Source organism: Oryx dammah, unplaced genomic scaffold (genome assembly GCF_014754425.2).
Source record: "Oryx dammah isolate SB20612 unplaced genomic scaffold, SCBI_Odam_1.1 HiC_scaffold_26, whole genome shotgun sequence".
In the NCBI taxonomy this organism is placed as follows: domain Eukaryota; kingdom Metazoa; phylum Chordata; class Mammalia; order Artiodactyla; family Bovidae; genus Oryx; species Oryx dammah.
In genome coordinates this window covers 55,532,387-55,551,398 of record NW_024070210.1, presented here as the reverse complement: position 1 = coordinate 55,551,398, position 19,012 = coordinate 55,532,387, and positions in this window count along the sequence as shown.

The following is a 19,012-nucleotide window of genomic DNA, read 5'->3' as shown; positions in this document are numbered from 1 at the left end:
GCATTGCTAAGAGTTTTTCATGTGTCCTTCCCGTGAACACCAAGCTTCTCCACAGAGAAAGGTCTGTATCACACTCAGAGAGAAGTGCTCGGTCACAGACACATAATTTTGTCATCCCAATGCCTGGTGAATGCTCAGAAGACGTGGTTCACTCAGTGAACACCTGATTCAAGAAGGGGGTCCGAATTTCTGTAAAAATGGGCCTGTAGTTTATGGGGACCTTTGGACTTTATTCTGGGAATAGGGAAGGACAGACACCTAAAGAGACTGGCCAGATGCCACGTGTGCAGTTCTCAAAGAAGTACCAGATGTGGGTGCCTCTAGGCCGCCCATGGCCACTTCCTCTCTTGGGTCCCCAGTCCTCAACTCACCATCTTCCTGTCTGTCTGTGAGCCCCGGTCTCTCCCTTTGTTCCAGTTCTGGAAACTGCTCCATCTCTTCTAGGAAGGCTCTCTTGCTGAAATGGGACAGGGGAGACAATGTGAGCTTTCCCAAAGTCAAATAGCCTTCCCCTCCCTGGCATTTCAGATTAACTGGCAGAGTGAATTTGGGAAAGCCCAGAAAAGGCCAAGTTTTGCCTCTTAGCCCCATTAGAGCAGCTGACACCCTAAACCCTTCATTAGAATCTCCTGGGCCATTCTGGACCTACTGAATTGGAATCCTCAGGGCAGTGGCCAGGAATCTCTGTTTTTTCTATTTTTCACAAGTACCTTGGGCATTTTTTTTTTCTTAAAATAACCGTCAGACAAGTTAGAAAAACCGCTGTGTTAGAGTTTAGCTGCCAAACAGATAAATAAACTTCTGTGAGCTCATTATGTGAAAGTGCTATGTATTAACCATCTACATAGTGAACATTTATTGAGCACTTAGGGGCTTGGCACACTTTTAAGCCATTTACATGTATTAATTCATTTGTTCTCTTTAACAGCCCTGTGAGGCAGGCACTGTTATTACCTTCACTTAACAGAAGAGGAAATTGAGGCACAGAGAAGTGAAGTAAGTTACCCAGGGTCACTCAGCTGGAAAGCAGAGAGCCAGGATTAAAATCTAAGCAGTCTGTGCCCAGAGTTTATACTCTTAACCTATGACACACAGAAGATTAGCATTATTAGAGCAGGGGCATGCTGCTACATGCTGCAGACAGTGAGTAAACATTCATGGAAAAGAGAAATTGGAAGCAGACCTAATGGAATGTTTGATTTATTAGCCTTTTCACTCAGAGGCTGCCAGGTCCCCAACATCAATAACTTGTTCACTTTTACAGCATCCGCAGGGAGAAGCTCTGGAGCCAGCAGTGCTCTTTTGGTTCTGCAGTTGAAGAAACCAAGCCAGGGAGGACCAATAGGCAGACTTCAGCATGGAGACCGACCTCCATCCAACTGATGAATGGGAGTCTACCATCTAATGCTCTGCAGCCACAGACCCAGCTATGGGTCCCTTTCCTATTACACCATTGACTTAAGGCCACAGGGATCTAGTGCAATAAATCATTTATGAAAATATGTAAATCAGATAACCAATAGGATGTCAGGCTAAAGCTGGCTTCTGTTGCCATGACACCTCACTCTCACAGGCTTGGTTGGTGACATCAGGTTAACTGGACTTCCACTGCTCTGGACCTTAGGACAGTATTCCTGCCCACCTCCTCTCATGTTCCCTGGTGAATCCAGATGAATTCTAGAATGTGTTCCAGCTGCTGCTAGCTGGAGGGAATCACATCTGACTTAGGAAAATACTGAGATTGGGACAGGGCAATCTCAGCTCCATGAAAGCTCACAGCTCCATTGTCTGGGCAGAGACTGTGTGCCCTTTGCTCCTTCTCTGGGTTGTTGAGAGAATACCTGAGTGGAGGTGAGAGATGGAGGGGATGTGGAGGAGGAATGAGCTCCCTAGCAGGGTTGGCTCCCTCTGTTGGGCTATGTACCTGGGGCTACTCTGGTCATGGGCAAGAAGCAGGATATAAGTCTCTCCTAACTCCCCTGAGATCTCTGGGGCAGGGGTGGGAAGAGGGAAGATGGTCTCACCAGTGAGACCTGGCCTACCGTTGCACTCCAGGCCCCATCCTATAATTCAGTGCAGCAGACAGCTGCCTCTGGGATGTGACTAAACAGAATAAATTGAGTAGACTCCTCATGGCACCTCAGCTGTCTCTGGGCCTTATCAGTCACCACTGTGACCATTCAGCCCTCCCTGAGGAGGCCCCTTCAAAACGTATCTTTAGATCTGAGAGGGAAGCCCTTGGTGGTGATGAAGCCAAGAGTACACCTCAGCCCCTGTGTTAGGCATCTGGGATGGAGCAGATGTGGGCGCTCCAAAGGGGACCTGGAGAAGAGAGCTGCAGGGATATAGGAAGGAAGCGGGGGAAGAAGAAGTGAAGAAGCAGAGTGAGAACTTCACAGCTGTGTCCCTATACTGCCCCAACCTTTTCAGCAGAACACTGGTTTACAACTCTGGCTGCACATCAGAATGAAGTGGGACATGTACCCTAGACAGCCTCTTCCCACCAAAACCCAGATTCTGACTTCAGTGGTCTGGGACAGACCTAGCATCAGTATTCTTTATGGCTCCCAGGGGGTTCAGATGTAAGCCAGGGTTGGCCCTGCCCTCACCACCACCCTGAGGGTGTTTGTAGGCCTCACATGCAGGCTGCTGGATCATTTACTCCTAGGCTAAATGTGGGCCCAGCTTCAGTCTGTGGGAAAAAGCAGTTTGTTTTTAAAAAATCCCTCCACATGGGAGAATTTGCATCCCTAAAGTTCTGTGAATCTATCCTATGAGCTCTGTGAGATAGGGACCACACCTGCCTTGTTTTCTTGGGACCTCAGCATCTCTTTATAAATAACTTTTTAGGGGGTTTCCCTGGTGGTCCAGTTGTTAAGGATCCGACCTCCAATGCAGGGGACTCAGGTTTGATCCCTGCTTGGGGAACTAAGATCCTGCATACTGTGAGGCAACTAAGCCCAAGTACCACAACTGCTGAGCCCTCATGCTCCTGAGCCCCCATGCCACAACTAGAGAAGTCCAGGCGACACAAGGAAAGATCTCACACGTCACAACAAAGATGATGCATGCTGTATCAATATCTGACACAGCCAAATAAATGTTGGGGGAAAAAAAGAATGGCTGTTTGGTATCAAAGTTTTCCTCAAACTCTGTTTTCCTGAAATCTTTTGAGTTGGGGAAGCTCATTGCTGCAAATGATCCTTAACTTCCTCAATAGAAAAATGGGTTTAGCAACAGTGAAGTTAACCTCACTGTGTTGTGAATATTGAGTGGGGTTGGTATAGGAAAGAGCTTGGGAAAGCCTGATTCAAATGCAAATACTTTCACTGCCCCCTTGCTCTGACAAATGAGCTATTCATCCTTTACAAACCTTTTCAAATATCACTGTTCTGTGAATTCTTCAGAATATTAACCACACACTGTACACAGAAATCTATAAGGCACATATCACTCTGTATTCAGCATTGATGTTAGTTAGTGGCTCTTGAGCTCTTCCTCTGCCAGGCTCTGGGCAAAATATTCACTGCAATGATGTATTTTTCATTTCAGGCAAGAAAACTGGAGTTCCTGAAGGCCAGAGGCCATACGGTGAATTAATCAATCTTGCACAATTCCTAGAAGGGTTTTGCTTCTGGGAAATTTTTAGCAACTAAGATTATGTGTTTCTCAGGCTTGAGTAACTGTTGGGATTTATAGAAAAAGTGGGATTTTGGAGTTGGGAGAAGAGAGAGCAAAGGGGATGGTGAGTGGGGGCAGATGGCTTTAGGATGCAGGCAAGGGATGGAGGAGAAGGTGACTTCTCCTCCACATAAGGTCTCTTGAACAGTCTGGCTGCTTTGGAAGGAAGACATTATTGGTGGAGGCCAAGGCCATGAATCTCCAAGAACGTATGAGAAGATTGAAGAAGAGCCAGTTAAGCATGGTGGAAAAGTTAACAAAAGACAACCCTGAACTGGATCCATCTGAAGGTTCACAGTGTTCTGCATCCTTGAGATCCCAAAGGGACCCAGTGAAATCAATATCCCAGAATCATGAAACTGAAAGGCATCAGCTTTAACTGGAAGAAACAATAAGTATCTTATTGTGTAGGGTAGCAGCAACAGAGTTTAATTGATTATAAGCCTTTGATGAGAACTTTTGATGCAATAGGCTTTCCAGCAAAACCAGTGTCAACACTGACAAAGACAGTTCCAAAGTGCATTCCTCAGACATGAGCTCTGTAAGATGTTAATAGGAATTATGGGGACTTCCCTGGTGGTCCAGTGTCTAAGACTCTATGCTCCCAATGCAGAGGACCCAGGTTCAATTCCTGGTCAGAGAACTAGATCCCATATGCTGCAACTAAGACTTTGCAGGCCACAACTGAAGATATTGCATGCCACAACTAAGACCCAGCACAGCCAAATACATAAATAAAAATAAATAAATAAGTAAGTATTTTTTTAAAAATTGAAATTATGTCAAGTAGGGACTCTTATGGTCAGTCAGTTTGGGAAACACTGGGTTATATATGTTTAAACCCAAGTTTCCCTCTTTTTTCTTTTTTAAATTTCAGCTTGTCTCAGAATCTCTAAACTGGGACTATACCTTGTGAATCTCCAAGAGGCATATGTAATATTTTCAAAATTAGTTCTAGCACAGAACTTCTTGTCTCTTCCCTTTCCTATAGCACAATTCATAGCAATAGTGTTCCACAGAACAGATTTTGGGACATGCTGTTATAAGCTAAGCTCACTTGTACAAAAGGCAGCTATAAAAAATTCTAGACAGAACATCAATGAATTAAATTCAATTCAAAAATTTCTCCAGGAAAAAGTAGTGCTATGATTCTAGATATATAAAGATATTTAATATTAGAAATTAAAGGTAATTCCTAATATTAAGAGGTAAAATTTTAAAATATGATAATCTCAATAGATAATGAACATATATCTGAGAAATTTCTATATCCCATCTTTATTTAAAAGACTAAAGACCCAGATTAGAAAAATAGTTCCTTAATGGGATAGAAATAATCCATAGTAAATTAAGAAAGATTATTGATTTTCCTGATATTATTTAACATGGTTCTTTAAGCTATACAATGATTCACAAAACAAAATTATACATATGAAGGAGAAGATAAAATTATCATTATTTGCAGATGATATAGTTGTCTTCCTAGGAAAAAGAGGGAATCAACTGATAAAGCATTAGAATCATTCAGAGAGTAAGAGATGCAGGATAAATTTTCCAAATCAATTCAAATTAGGAGCATGTAGAGAAAAAAGATGCCAATTTCCAACAAAAAATTTAAAATATTAACAAAATAAACCTCAAAAAGAATATGTAGGACCCATCTGAAGAAAACCTTTTCACTTTATTGAAAGATATTAAAAAAGATCTGAGTAAATATAATATTTATGGATAGAAAATCTGAATATTGTAAAAATGCTGATTTTACCCAATCAATTTATAAGTGCAATAAACTTGCAATCCAAGAAATTATGGCTTATTTGTTTATCACAATGAATCTAAAACTTATCAAGAAAAAGGGTTGAGAATAATTTTTAAAATCTATTAAAAAAAACATCTTTTGGCTACACTGCGTGGCATGTGGACTAGTTTCCTGTCCAAGGATTGAACTTGTACCCTTTGCATTGGAAGCATGGAGTCTTAATCACTGGACTGCCAGGGAAGTCCTGAGAATAATTTTTTAAAGGTTGAAATAAAAGTGATGATGGAGAATTCAAGCCATCAGGGATTAAAGTCTCTTACAGAATAATAATTTAGTGAGTGAAAGTTGCTCAGTCGTGTCCGACTCTTTGTGACCCCATGGAATATTCCATGGAATTCTCCAGGCCAGAATTTGGAGTGGATAGCCTTTCCCTTCTCCAGGAGATCTTCCCAATCCAGGGATTGGACCCAGGTCTCCGGCACTGCAGGTGGATTCTTTACCAGCTTAGCTAACAGAGAAGCCCGATAATAGTGGCTGCTGCTGCTGCTGCTAAGTCGCTTCAGTCGTGTCCGACTCTGTGCAGCCCCATAGATGGCAGCCCACCAGGCTCCCCCATCCCTGGGATTCTCCAGGCAAGAACACTGGAGTGGATTGCCATTTCCTCCTCCAACGCATGAAAGTGAAAAGTGAAAGTGAAGTCGCTCAGTTGTGTCCGACTCTTAGCAACCCCATGGACTGTAGCCTACCAGGCTCCTCCATCCATGGGATTTTCCAGGCAAGAGTACTGGAGTGGGGTGCCATTGCCTTCTCCAAAAGAATACTGGAGTGGGTAGCCTATCCCTTCTCCAGTGGATCTTCCTGATCCAGAAACTGAACTGGGGTCTCCTGCATTGCAGATGGATTCTTTACCAACTGAGCTATCAGGGAAGAACCTTATAATAATGTAAGCACTGTGGTATTAAGGAAGAATTGGCAGGCACAGCAATGAAACAAGATAACCTTGAACCAGACCCTAGAATGTATGTGTATCATACACATGTATGATACATCCATGCATGCATATACACATATATATTAAGACAAAGAATTGGAAGGAAATATATCGAAGAGTTAATGGAGGTTTGACTGGGTGGTTGGATTATGGGTTTTGACTTTCTTCTTCATATTTTTTTTAACCTTTCAAATTTTCTGTGATGGACATGTGTTCATGATCTAATCATAAAACAACAAACGTGTGTGTGTGTGTGTGTGTGTGTGTGTGTGTGTGCACGTGTGAACATAGGTGTATGCTTAAAGACTGCACACTCCTCAGTATGGAAATTCCCTGGGGAAAAGGTCCTTTTTGTTGTCATTCCAATCTCTGCCCCTCCAGTGTGAGCTGCTTTGAGTGAGGAGGGAGTGGGAAGGAGGGATGGGGTGAGGGTGACCAGGGCCTTTGGAGAGAGGGAAGGGTGCAGAGCAGAGCAGGGGTGGTTGGGATGAAATCTTCCAGCTTCACAGTTTTGCCCTAAACTAGGAATTACAAAGTCAAGAAAACAACAGAAAACAACAGAAGGTTGTTTTTCTTGGCAGAGGAGCTTTGCTTTGAGGTTATAACACTGCCTTGAGAGTTGTAATAAGTGATGGTGAATGGAGAAACAGATCCTGACTTGATCTGCAAACATTGCACCTTGGGATTTCAATAAGGTTCCAACTGGCAAGATTTAGTGGGGTATTTGTGGAAAAGTTGTCCTTAAACCTGGGGTGGGTGCTCTGGAGTTGCTGTAAGTACCCATGGGCATCTGGGCTCTCTGACTGAAGAAGTGCTCCAAAAGCCATGCATAGGGATGGAGAGAGATTATAGAGACCTTTGTTACTATGGCAACTGCTCAGAGGACCACCCTCCATCTGCCTAGGGAGTGGTATGTGGTGCTGAAGTAGGGCTGTGGAAGCAGATGGGTCTGCATTCAAGTCCTGCCTTGGATAAGGCAGGGTGGGTGATCACGTTCCTTAATCTCTGCTGGCTGTGATGTCTCCCTTATTTCTGTCTAGTCACCCTTATTTCTCCTTACCCCCGCCCCCAGCCCCAACTGGAGCTTTCTGAAACACTAGTTAGGAGTTCAGATTTGGCTGAGAGGGAAAGGAAGGAGGAAAATGAAAAGCATAGGTAGTATTTGAGCAATAAATTCCCTCTGTGACCCCAAACAAACTTTGTTAAAGGCTGTAATTTCTGAAACAGCAGCCCTGGAGGTGGTGGCCAGGCAGTCATTTGGTGGCCGGGCAGTCATTTGAGGTGGGGGTAGGTAAGAAGGGAACACTCAGGACACAGCTTCAGGGTCATGGAACGCTGGTCATGGGACTGTCCTTTGGTTAGAGAACCACAATTTTTACAACTGGAGGAGGGGGGACTCAGTCTAACAGGGAGAGATGAGGAGCTCAATAATTAGCACTGAGTTAACATAGATTCTAAAATGAGGTCCCAGCACAGGGTTCTTTGCAGTGTGACTTTGGTCTGGGAAAAGTCAGATAAAGGCGTTATCATCAGTATGAGGCTTCCCCTTTCTTTCTCACAGTTGCTCTGGGCTAGTAAATGCTGGAAGAAACATGATTTGAAATCTTCCTTGGTTTTAATTTTCTTTTGAAATACAATTTCAGGAAAATGTCTAAGTCAAGATGGCTTTGTAGGACAACCCTTTCAGAATTCTGTTTTCAAATGCTGAGGAAAGAAAGCCTAGATATAAGTTCAGTTCAGTTCAGTCACTCAGTCTGTCTGACTCTTTGTAACCCCATGAACCACAGCACGCCAGGCCTCCCTGTCCATCACCAACTCCCTGATTCCATTCAAACCCATGTCCATCGAGTCATTGATGCCATCCAACCATCTCATCCTCTGTCGTCCCCTTCTCCTCCTGCCCTCAATCTTTCCCAGCATCAGGGTCTTTTCAAATGAGTCAGCTCTTCGCATGAAGTAGCCAAAGTATTGGAGTTTCAGCTTCAACATCAGTCCTTCCAATGAACGCCCAGGACTGATCTCCTTTAGGATGGACTGGTTGGATCTCCTTGCAGTCCAAGAGACTCTAGATATAAGGGAAAACCCCCAAATTCACAGGAACATTTAACATCCCATTGTTCAGTGAACAGCACAGGACACATATATATGTACTACTATGTATAAAATAGGTAAACAACAAGGGCCTACTGTATAGCCACAGGGAACTACATTCCATATTCTTGTAATAACCTTTAAGAATCTGAAAAAGAATATATGTGGTTTCCCTGGTGGCTCAGATGGTAAAGAATCTGCCTACAATGCAGGAGTCCAGGGTTCCATCTCTGGGTCGGGAAGATCCCCTGGAGAAGGGAATGGCAACCCACTCCAGTATTCTTGCCTGGAAAATTCCACGTACAGAGGAGCCTGGTGGGCTACAGTCCATGGGGTTACAAAGAGTCAGACATGACTGAGTGACTAACACTTTATATGTAACTGAATCACTTAAAACCAGCACAACATTGTAAATCAACTATGTTTCAATAAGAGGGAAAAAAAAAGCATAGGACACAAACCTGCGATAGGACACAAACCTGCAAGTCGGGATAAATGAGCTGGGGCACGGAACTCTGGGGCTGGGAGCAGGAGGGGGAAAGAGGCCATTCCCCCTCCTTTTGACAAATGGGGAGTAAAAGTATCCTACGTCAGGTAGGGACAAAGCCAGGCCCCCTGTGTGTGACCTGGGAGGGCCCCCATACCTTTGAAAGGAGGCTGAGGGTAATGCCACTGTGTGGGTACTGCCTCCCTGAAGCTGCAGGCCAAGGGAGGCAGAGGAAGCAGGCCTGGCTGCGTAACCAGGACCTGGGCACTGCCAGCACCCCCAGAGAAAACCCAGAAACACCAGTATTAGACTTGGCTGTGAACTGGGACCCCTGGGTCAGGGCGGAGGCAACATGACAGCGAGAGGGAGAGGCGGTGACCAGAGGTGGAGGAAAAATGCACAGTGAAACATAGCAAACTCCAGTTCAGAGCCATTTGCAAACCTCAGTTCCAAACTAGGAGGCAAAGGGATGTTAAAAAAGAGGGTCACCAAGCAGGAGAAGTGTTTCAAAAGGGGTACAAAGGGAAAGAAACTTGAAAACCCAAGACATTTGTAAAACAAAAAGCAGGCAGATAGGAGGCAAGAGAAAGATGGGTATAAAGAAAAAACACTACAAATTCTATTATTGAAAATATAGTTACTGATAAACTCAATAATCAATGTCAAGTTTAGTTGGATATAGATTCACTTTGCTGTACAGCAGAAAGTAACACAGCACTGTAAACTATACATTAAAAAAATGTTTTTTAAAGAAATTAAAGGAAAAAAAAAAAAAGAAAAGAGAGCACTGAGGACCTCCCCCAGAGGGAAAGAGAATGTTTGAGACATGTAGGCTTAATTAAGAGACACTAATATATATCCAATAGGATAGGAATTCCAGAAGATGAGAAGAGAGGGAATGGAGAAGAATTATTTGAGGAGATAATGCAGGGAACCCAAAGTCGGTGCTCTCTGATGAGCTAGAGGGATGGGTAGGGGAGGGAAGTGGGAGGAGGGTACAGGAGGGAGGAGACGTGTGTATATCTACGACCAATTCATGTTGCTGTATGGCAAAAACAATCACAATACTGTAAAGTAATTAAAGGCAGAGGAACCAGAGATCAAATTGCCAACATCTGCTGGATCATCAAAAAAGCAAGAGAGTTCCAGAAAAACATCTACTTCAGCTTTATTAACTAGGCCAAAGCCTTTGACTGTGTGGTTCACAACAAACTGTGGAAAATTCTGAAAGTGATAGGAATACCAGACCACCTTACCTGCCTCCTGAGAAATCTGTATGCAGGTCAAGAAACAGCAGTTAGAACTAGACATGGAACAACAGACTGGTTTCAAATTGAGAAAGGACTATGTCAATACTGTATATTGTCACTCTGCTTATTTAACTTATATGCAGAGTACATCATGAGAAATGCCAGGCTGGATGAAGCACAAGCTGGAATCAAGATTGCTGGGAGAAATATCAATAACTTCAGATATGCAGATGACACCACCCTTATGACTGAAAGCAAAGAAGAACTAAAGAGCCTCTTGATGAAAGTGAAAGAGGATAGTGAAAAAGCTGGCTTAAGACTCAACATTCAAAAAACTAAGATTGCGGCATCTGGTCCTATCACTTCATGGCAAACAGATGGGGAAACAATGGAAACAGTGACAGACTTTATTTTCTTGGGCTCCAAAATCACTGCAGATGGTGACTGCGGCCATGAAATTAAAAGATGCTTGCTTCTTGGAAGAAAAGCTATGACCAACCTAGACAGCATATTAAGAAACAGAGACATTACTTTGACAACAAAGGTCCACCTAGTCAAAGCTATGGTTTTTCCAGTAGTCAGGTATGTATGTGAGAGTTGGACTATAAAGAAAGGTGAGCTCTGAAAAATTGATGCTTTTGAACTGTGGTGTTGGAGAAGACTCTTGAGAGTCCCTTGGACTGCAAGATTCAACCAGTCAATCCTAAAGGAAATCAGTCCTGAATATTCATTGGAAGGATTGATGCTGAAGCTGAAACTCCAGTACTTTGGCCATGTGATGTGAAAAACCGACTCATTAGAAAAGACCCTGATGCTGGGAAAGACTGAAGGCAGAAAGAGAAGGGGACGACAGAGGATGAGATGGTTGGATGGCATCACCGACTCATTGGACATGAGTTTGAGCAAGCTGCGGGAGTTGGTGATGGACAGGGAGGCCTGGCGTGCTGCGGTCCACAGTGTTGCAGAGTCGGACACAACTGAGTGACTGAACTGAACTGAAAATAAGATATATTTTTTAAAAAAGAAAAGAAAACAAACACAAAGCAGGACTCCACCAGGTAGGCCTGTGGGGAAGCTCACCTTTTCCTTCAGCAGATGTTGTTACAGGCACTATCTCATATAGTGCTCACAGCCACCTTCTGGGACAGATGTGAGATTTTCTGTTTTCAGATGAGGAAACTGGGAGACTGGCAGGTGGGCAGGCTTCCTTAATATTGTACAGTCACAAGTGGTGGAACTGAACTTCAATCTCAGGCAGAAATCTCCAAGTGGAGACAGGGTGACCAACTTGGTCTTAACGTGCCCAGGATCATCCTGATTTTAGCACAGAACTTGCATTATGTTCTAGGTGTTATGGAGACTTTCAGTCTCGGGCAAACAAACTGGGATAGTTGGTCACCCAAGGTCAAACGCATGGACTTTAGAATTTGACAGACCTCGTTTTGAATTCCACTTCTACACTGCCTGACTGTATGTTCCTGGGCAAATTACTTAACCCTTCTAAATCTCAATTTATTATCTGTAAAACAGTAAGAACACAGCCAATGTGCAATTAAATGGTGATTCATTTAAACCTCTTAGTCTGATACCTGGCACCTGGCAGGCAACCAATAAATGATAGCTGCTGTTAGACAAAAATGTTGCTTACCATTCCAGTAAACAAGGAAGGTTGTCCACCATCAACCATTGCAACCATCCCCGATGGTGCACCCTGAGGGGAATTCAGGACAAAGAAAAACAAGATCTTGGTCCAAGATTGTTAAGATGTGTATCAAAGGAATAATTTCAGGGAGTCCAGACTCTTGTATCTTCCCATACATAGAAAAGCACTAAAATCATTAACCTGAGATATCTGTTTTTGTCATAAGCAATCTCTTGATGCTTGATTTTTTTTTTTTTCAGCAAAAATTCCTGTACATCTTGACTCCTCCCTTATCTCTTTGGAACAGTTCTTCAGTGCTATTCAAGAGGCTGATTCCCAGGCTATAGTCCCCTGAATAAAATAAAATTCTCAGCTTTTAGGTTGTGTGTTTTTTTAATTGACAATTACTACACAATGTGTGTGTTTCTAATTATGATGCTCCACCTGTACAGAGTCAAGCCAGCTCCAAGATGCCTTGGATGCCAGGATTAAGGGTATAGATGGCATTCTTTAGGCCAGGAGTCCTAAAACCTAGTGGTACATTGAAATCAGCTGAGAGCTTTCTTTAAAACCTAGCTACCTAGGACACAGCCTCAAAAATTCCGAATCAGATTAAAAAAAAAAAAAAAATTCTGATTCAGCATGTCTTGAGGGAGGGCCTGCTGGTTCACAGTAAGAAATCTCTGAAAACTGTTTATATACCCCTGAAACTTTAGAAGACACTGTAGTCAGTGTCTTGGCCAGTTTTGCTGTCTATGAATGTTTTGAATTGTGGCAGGCCTTAGCTGTGGTCAGATTGGCAAAGTTAACTCAAAGTTAAGTCCTCTCTTAGCCAGGACAGGAGAAAAGGCCATTGTTTTTTGTTTGGTTGGTTGGTTTTCTTTTTTTCTTCCTGAGGCTTGAGCTTGCAGGAGGGTGAAACTAAGAAGCATCTTGTTGACGCCCCCAAAGATCTCTGATGTGCATGATCCCTGCTTCTGTGTCCTCAGGCTATGCTTCCCAGACCACACTCCTGGCGGTAGATCCAGGATCCCACCTTTGCTTTGGAAGGCATTCCCTCCCCACGACCTCATCAGAGTCCATTCCTCCTTAGGCCAGGACTTTCTGCCACCCATTCTTCATCAACACAGGCCCCTCTGGCAAACAGAGTGGGCACCATACAGTCAGTGTTCTCCAACTCTGAACGAAGATGGGGACTTGCTCTGGGGCATGAATCACCTTAAGAAATGGTCTGGTTTAGAGCAGGTTTCTGAACTGTTTGGAGATTGCAAAACAGCAAACAATATCCTTTTATCGAGAATATCTGTGAACCTTTTCTCAAAGCAAGTCAGCAGACTGAAAAACCAAATAATTCCTATTGCCACCTCTTGCCCTTCGAACTGACATAAACAAAAACGAAACCATTATATCAGACTTCATTGCAATGAAGAGGTAGTGCCTCATCTGGTTTTACTAAGAAGATTCATATAACTTTCAATAATTTCTTCTCTCATGGCACACCTGGGCATTGTTAAGGGAGCGAGCATTCTGTTAAATGACAGTTTAGAAATGCTGCGTGAGAAAAGTCCAAACTGAGAGGTAGAGAGATCTCTGGGTTTATCATCAATGGATCCAATGACCTTTGGCAAAGACATCACTTTTTGGGCCCAGTTCCTCCTCCATGAGAGGGGGCAGGTCGTGGTGGGAGGTGGGGGTGGGATTAGTTCAGAGCTGTGTTGTCCAGTGCACTGGCCACTTTAAATGTGGCACTTTAAATGTAAGTTAATTTAAAATTAAATAGAATTAAAAATTCACAATTTCAGTTACACTAGCCACATTTCAAGTGTTCAAAAGCCATGAGAGGCCAGTGGCCACCATATTGGACAGTGCAGATAGAACATTTCCATCGTTGCAGAAAGTCATATTCACATCACTGGTCTAGATTAGAAAGTATACAATTCCATTCTACCACTTTTTTCATAGCGTGCCCCAGACAGACATTCCTAATCAGTCACAGTAGTCTTTCCCCTGAATCTTGATACGTCTTCACTATCTTTCTCAGAGATCCCTGAATATGGTGTGAGATAGATTCTGTGCTTCCAGGGACTAGATCTGAGTTCTTAACCTCTTCCATGCTGTAGCCCCTTTGGCAGTCTAATGAAACTTATGGATTCCCCTCTCAGAAGAATGTTTTTAAATGCATAAGACAAAATACCAAGAATTACAAAAGAAAGAAGTTATGTTGATATAGCTTTCAATATAATTGAAAAAAGAATAAAAACTTGATATAATAATAGATATGGTTCTTTACTAATGTATCAAATAAGATCTGGTGGCAGGTAAGTTTTACTTATAATGTTATCATTGTACTGTAATTTTGAAGCAATTAAAAGAAAAAAGAAAGAAAATGATTGAAAGAAATGATTATTGTGAGATTTTTACAATATTTATATTGAGATATAAAAAATGAGTACAATTTCATTGGTGAAAAATTAGATGGCAGCACTGTTGTGGGGTGTTATCTTTATTCATAATTTAAGAAAATGCTAAATTTCAGTGAGTAATGAAAATAAAGATTGAAACTTTCCATCCAAGTGCATGGACTCACTGAATTCTATCCACAAATCCCTTAGAATTTACATGGACCCTGGTGAGAAGTCTCTGAAGGAGAGGATCTATGATGTCTCTCAGATCTGCCATTTCGTCGCCACATGAAATGCCTTTCTCCAATTTGTTCATGCATTTATGGAAGGTCAGTGTTCCAAGGCTACAGTCCCTAATGGTGATCTCCCTTCTTCGAGAACATTTCGTATAGTCGGGATGACATGGAGTAGGGTGATGGTGCAGTCTGTTAGAAATGGAAAGGAGAGGTGAATGGGGAAAGAAAAGGGGGATCAGGGGAAAGCTGGAGAGATCCTTGTCACCTCTGTCACTCCCTTGGTGAAGATAGAAGACAGGGATTAATTGCCACAGATGACTGCAGCTGACCACATTCCCTCCGCAAAGAACACAAAAGGAGTACCATGCACTCAAAGTATGAAGCTAAAAACCAAATGGTTGGCATCTGGAGATGACACCCCATCCTCTTAGTGTCCCCTTCCCCAAAGGCCTCTTACATCTTGACCTTCAGTACCTTTTGGACAGTTTTATGTCTTTTTCAAAACAAATGGAATGACCATTAGTGAAAAAGGAGTTTCTACAAACACCAGTGACAGTGAGGGGATAAATATTTATAGCCTGGGCTCCGAAACCAACATATTCTCATTTCTTACAGTGCCCGGAGCCAGATCTATGCCAGTAAAAATTAATTTACACAAGAATTTTTCAGCTTATAAGAAACATGTGCCTACTACTTTCTTCTGGGAATTCTGACAGATCACAAATTCAGTCAAACTTGCAAGAATTAGCTGGCTGCAGCAAAAATCAAACTTGATTTCCCATTAATCAACATTTCATGATCTTGGAGCCAAGCAGGAAATCTATCTACAGTTTCCCCTCTGGCAGAACGAGTTCCCACGGCAGCCAAGAAAAGTCCCTCTCTTTCTCTAACCGGGCCACTCTGGTGTGTTTAGAATGCAGTTTCATTCCTTCAGCCTTTTGTCATTCATTTACTCATTCATTAATTTGTTTTAAAAATAAGTACTTTGAGTTACTGTGTTTTCAGCCCAGGATTAGACATTAGAGGGATGAGAACTACCATTTATTGGGCACTTTCTATGTACCAGGTACAGTATGATACCCTTTTCCATCTGTTATCACATTTAATTCTCACAGCTGCCCTATAATGTTGGAATTATTATCTAGTCCTAGATATGAGGACCTCGAGGACCAGAGCAGTAAAATCATTAACTGGTTAATTAACCAGCTATTAATAAGTAATTCCCTAGAATGGAAAACCAAAAATGTATATGATCCTGAATCTCCAGGGGTTTAAGTCCAGATGGGGAGACAGTATTGACAGAGCTACAGTTAGAACTATAGGCATGAGAAATAAGAAAATAGAATATAAGATAGGCTGATTACATTTTGAAATAGAAGAGATAAGAAAGATACAGTGGACTTCCTTGGTAGTCCAGTGGTTAAGAATCTGCTCGCCAATGTGGGGGACAAGGGTTTGATCCCTGGGCCAGGAAGATTCCACATGCCATGGAGCAACTAAGCCTGTGAAATGCAACTACTGCACCTCCTTGCTGCAACTACTGAAGCTCACGAACCTAGAGCCCATGCTCTGCCACTAGAGAAGCCCAGGCACCACAACCAGAGAGTAGTCCCCCCTCCCCACAATTAGAGAAAGGCTGTACAACAACAAAGACCCAGCACAGCCCGATAAGTAAATACTTCACGATGTTTTAAAATGAAAAGATATGGGGATCATTGTGGACTAGGATGGTCAGTAAAGGTAGGCTTACATCAAAGGATGGAAAGACTTGGCAATTGGGAAAGGGATGAAGGATGAATTTCAGGCAGTGGGGTGGTGGTGAGCAAAGCAAAGGTCTAGAATCAAGAGATCAGATGCAGTTTGGAGATGGAGTAGAGCATGCCTTGAAGGTATAGACCAATGACTGAGCGACTTCACTTTCACTTTCTTTCACAGTGAAGATATTAATTAGTATAGTGCCTTATGTGTGTGTCCTGCCTGCTAAGTCATTTCAGTCGTGTCTGACTCTTTGCGACCCTATGGACTGTAGCCCGCCAGGCTCCTCATCCATGGGATTCTCCAGGCAAGAATCCTGGAGTGGGTTTCCATGCCCTTCTCCAGGGGATCTTCCCGACCCAGGGACTGAACTTGAGTCTTCTGCGGCTCCTGCTCTGCAAGAAGGTTCTTTACCACTGAGCCCCTGAGGAAGCCCAAATACTTGATGGAGGAACAACCAGAAGCATAAGAGAACGAAAGAATGTGTGACTGGGAACATGGCTGGCTGGATGCAGTCAGCCTGAGTTACAGAGGGCTTTGTCAGGAGGAATGGTGTGTCCACTCATGGGAACACACTGAAATCCATTCCCCTGGAATCTAGACCACACAGGACTTTGGAGATAGATTTTGGTCTGGATAGAAAGGGATCAGATGTTTATTCCTGATTATTTATTTGTAAAGCATACACTAAAGTCAAATATATTAACATCATGAAATCAAAACCCAATCTATAATAAAGAGCTCTGCTGCTAAGTCGCTTCAGTCGTGTCCGACTCTGTGTGACCCCATAGATGGCAGCCCAGGCTCCCCTGTCCCTGGGATTCTCCAGGCAAGAACACTGGAGTGGGTTGCCATTTCCTTCTCCAGTGCATGAAAGTGAAAAGGGAAAGGGAAGTCGCTCAGTCGTGTCCGACTCTTTGCGACCCCATGGACTGCAGCCTACCAGGCTTCTCCATCCATGAGATTTTCTAGGCAAGAGTACTGGAGTGGGGTGCCATCGCCTTCTCCAAATAAAGAGCTCTGGTAACCAAAAAAAAAAAAAAAAAAAATTTAAGCATAATCATGTACAAGAAACCTAAACATTCCATGATAGAAGAGTGGTAAAGTCAATGATGGGGCAAGATTGGAGACAGGGAGACTAGTTAAGAGCTGCTGAGAGCTTGACAGTAAGGACTAGAGAAAATAGAATGGATTTCGGAGATATGTTGGAGGTAGAATCCCCAGGACATGGTGACTGATGAGTTTGAGAGAGAGAGAGGGTAGTGTCAGGGATAAGTAAGGGCTGCATTTTTGACTTGGGTAACTAAGTGGATAAAGGTACTGTTTACTGACAGGAGGGCACTGGAGGAGCTGGTGGAAATGGTAAATCCGGTTTCTTCCAGCTGAGCTTGGACCTCACCAAAGATATTCATCACACAGTTGCATAGATGGGCCTGAAGCTGAGGAGAGACATCTGAGCTAGAAACACAGATTTAAAAAGCACTGGCTATACCTGGTAAATGAAGGTGTGGAAATGGATGGGGTTGCCTTGGCAATACGTGTAGAGTGAGAAGTGGTCTAAGAGGCTTGAGGAACCCTAACATTTAATAGATGGATAGAAGAATAGGAGCCCAGAATGGAGACTGATAAGCTGCTGCCAGAGAAGTAAAAGTAAAACCCAGGAAGAGAGATTTTTGGTTAACAGCATCACATGGTGCTAAGAGGTCAGAAAAGAAAGAGGCTTACCAGGGTCCACTGGATTTAGCAAAAAGATGGTCGTGGGTAACTGTGGAAGGGACAATTCCCATGGAATAGTGGGGGCTGATCAAGTACTGTGAAAAGCAATCAGGAGGTGAGAAGTTTAGCCAAGCTGTTTAAGAAGCTGGGCTGTGAAGGTGATAAAAGAGATAAGGTTAACAGCTGAAGGGGCAGCTTCAGAGGATAAGAAAAGGTTTTGTTAAGATGGGACAGACATAAGCAACTTTAAATACTCCAGTGGAGTTAGTAGTAAAGAACCCACTTGCCAATGCAGGAGATGTAAGAGATGTGGATTTGATCCCTGGGTCAGTAAGATCCTCTGGAGGAGGACGTGGTAACCCACTCCACTGTTCTTGCCTGGAGAATCCCATGGACTGAGGGGCCTGATGGGCTACAGTCCATAGGGTCGCAAAGTTGGGCACAACTGAAGCAACTTAGCACGCATGCACACAGGAGAAGCAGTGGAAAGGACATGGAAAAGATTCAGAAGGACAAATGCTGAAATGGTAACAGTGATTATCTGTAGACAGTGGCATCAAGAGACTCTGAATGTCCAAAAACAGATGGAATTTTGGTACTGTCTATCTTGTTCATACAGAATTCTCTAAAACGTGTCAATTTACACATAGCTTCACTCAAATATGCAGAGATTTGATGGGAATATCCTGGCCCTGACTGTGTCAGAGAGCAGGGGAAGCATTTGCAATGATGAGCACGGGTGGTAGCCAGCTTCCATCATGGCTCCCCATGATCTACATCTCCTGATATTCAAGCCTTTGTATGAGTCCTCCCCGCACTGAGTCAGGGACGCCTGTGTGACTAATATATATTGTAAAATGGCAATTAGGGCCAAGAACAGGTCCTAAAAAGCACTGGCACTTCAGCCCTGGTCTCTTCTCCTGCTTGCTCTGGATGAAGCCAGCTGCTGTATCTCAAGGACACTCAGGATATCCCACAGAAAGGCCTATGTGGAGGGAAAAA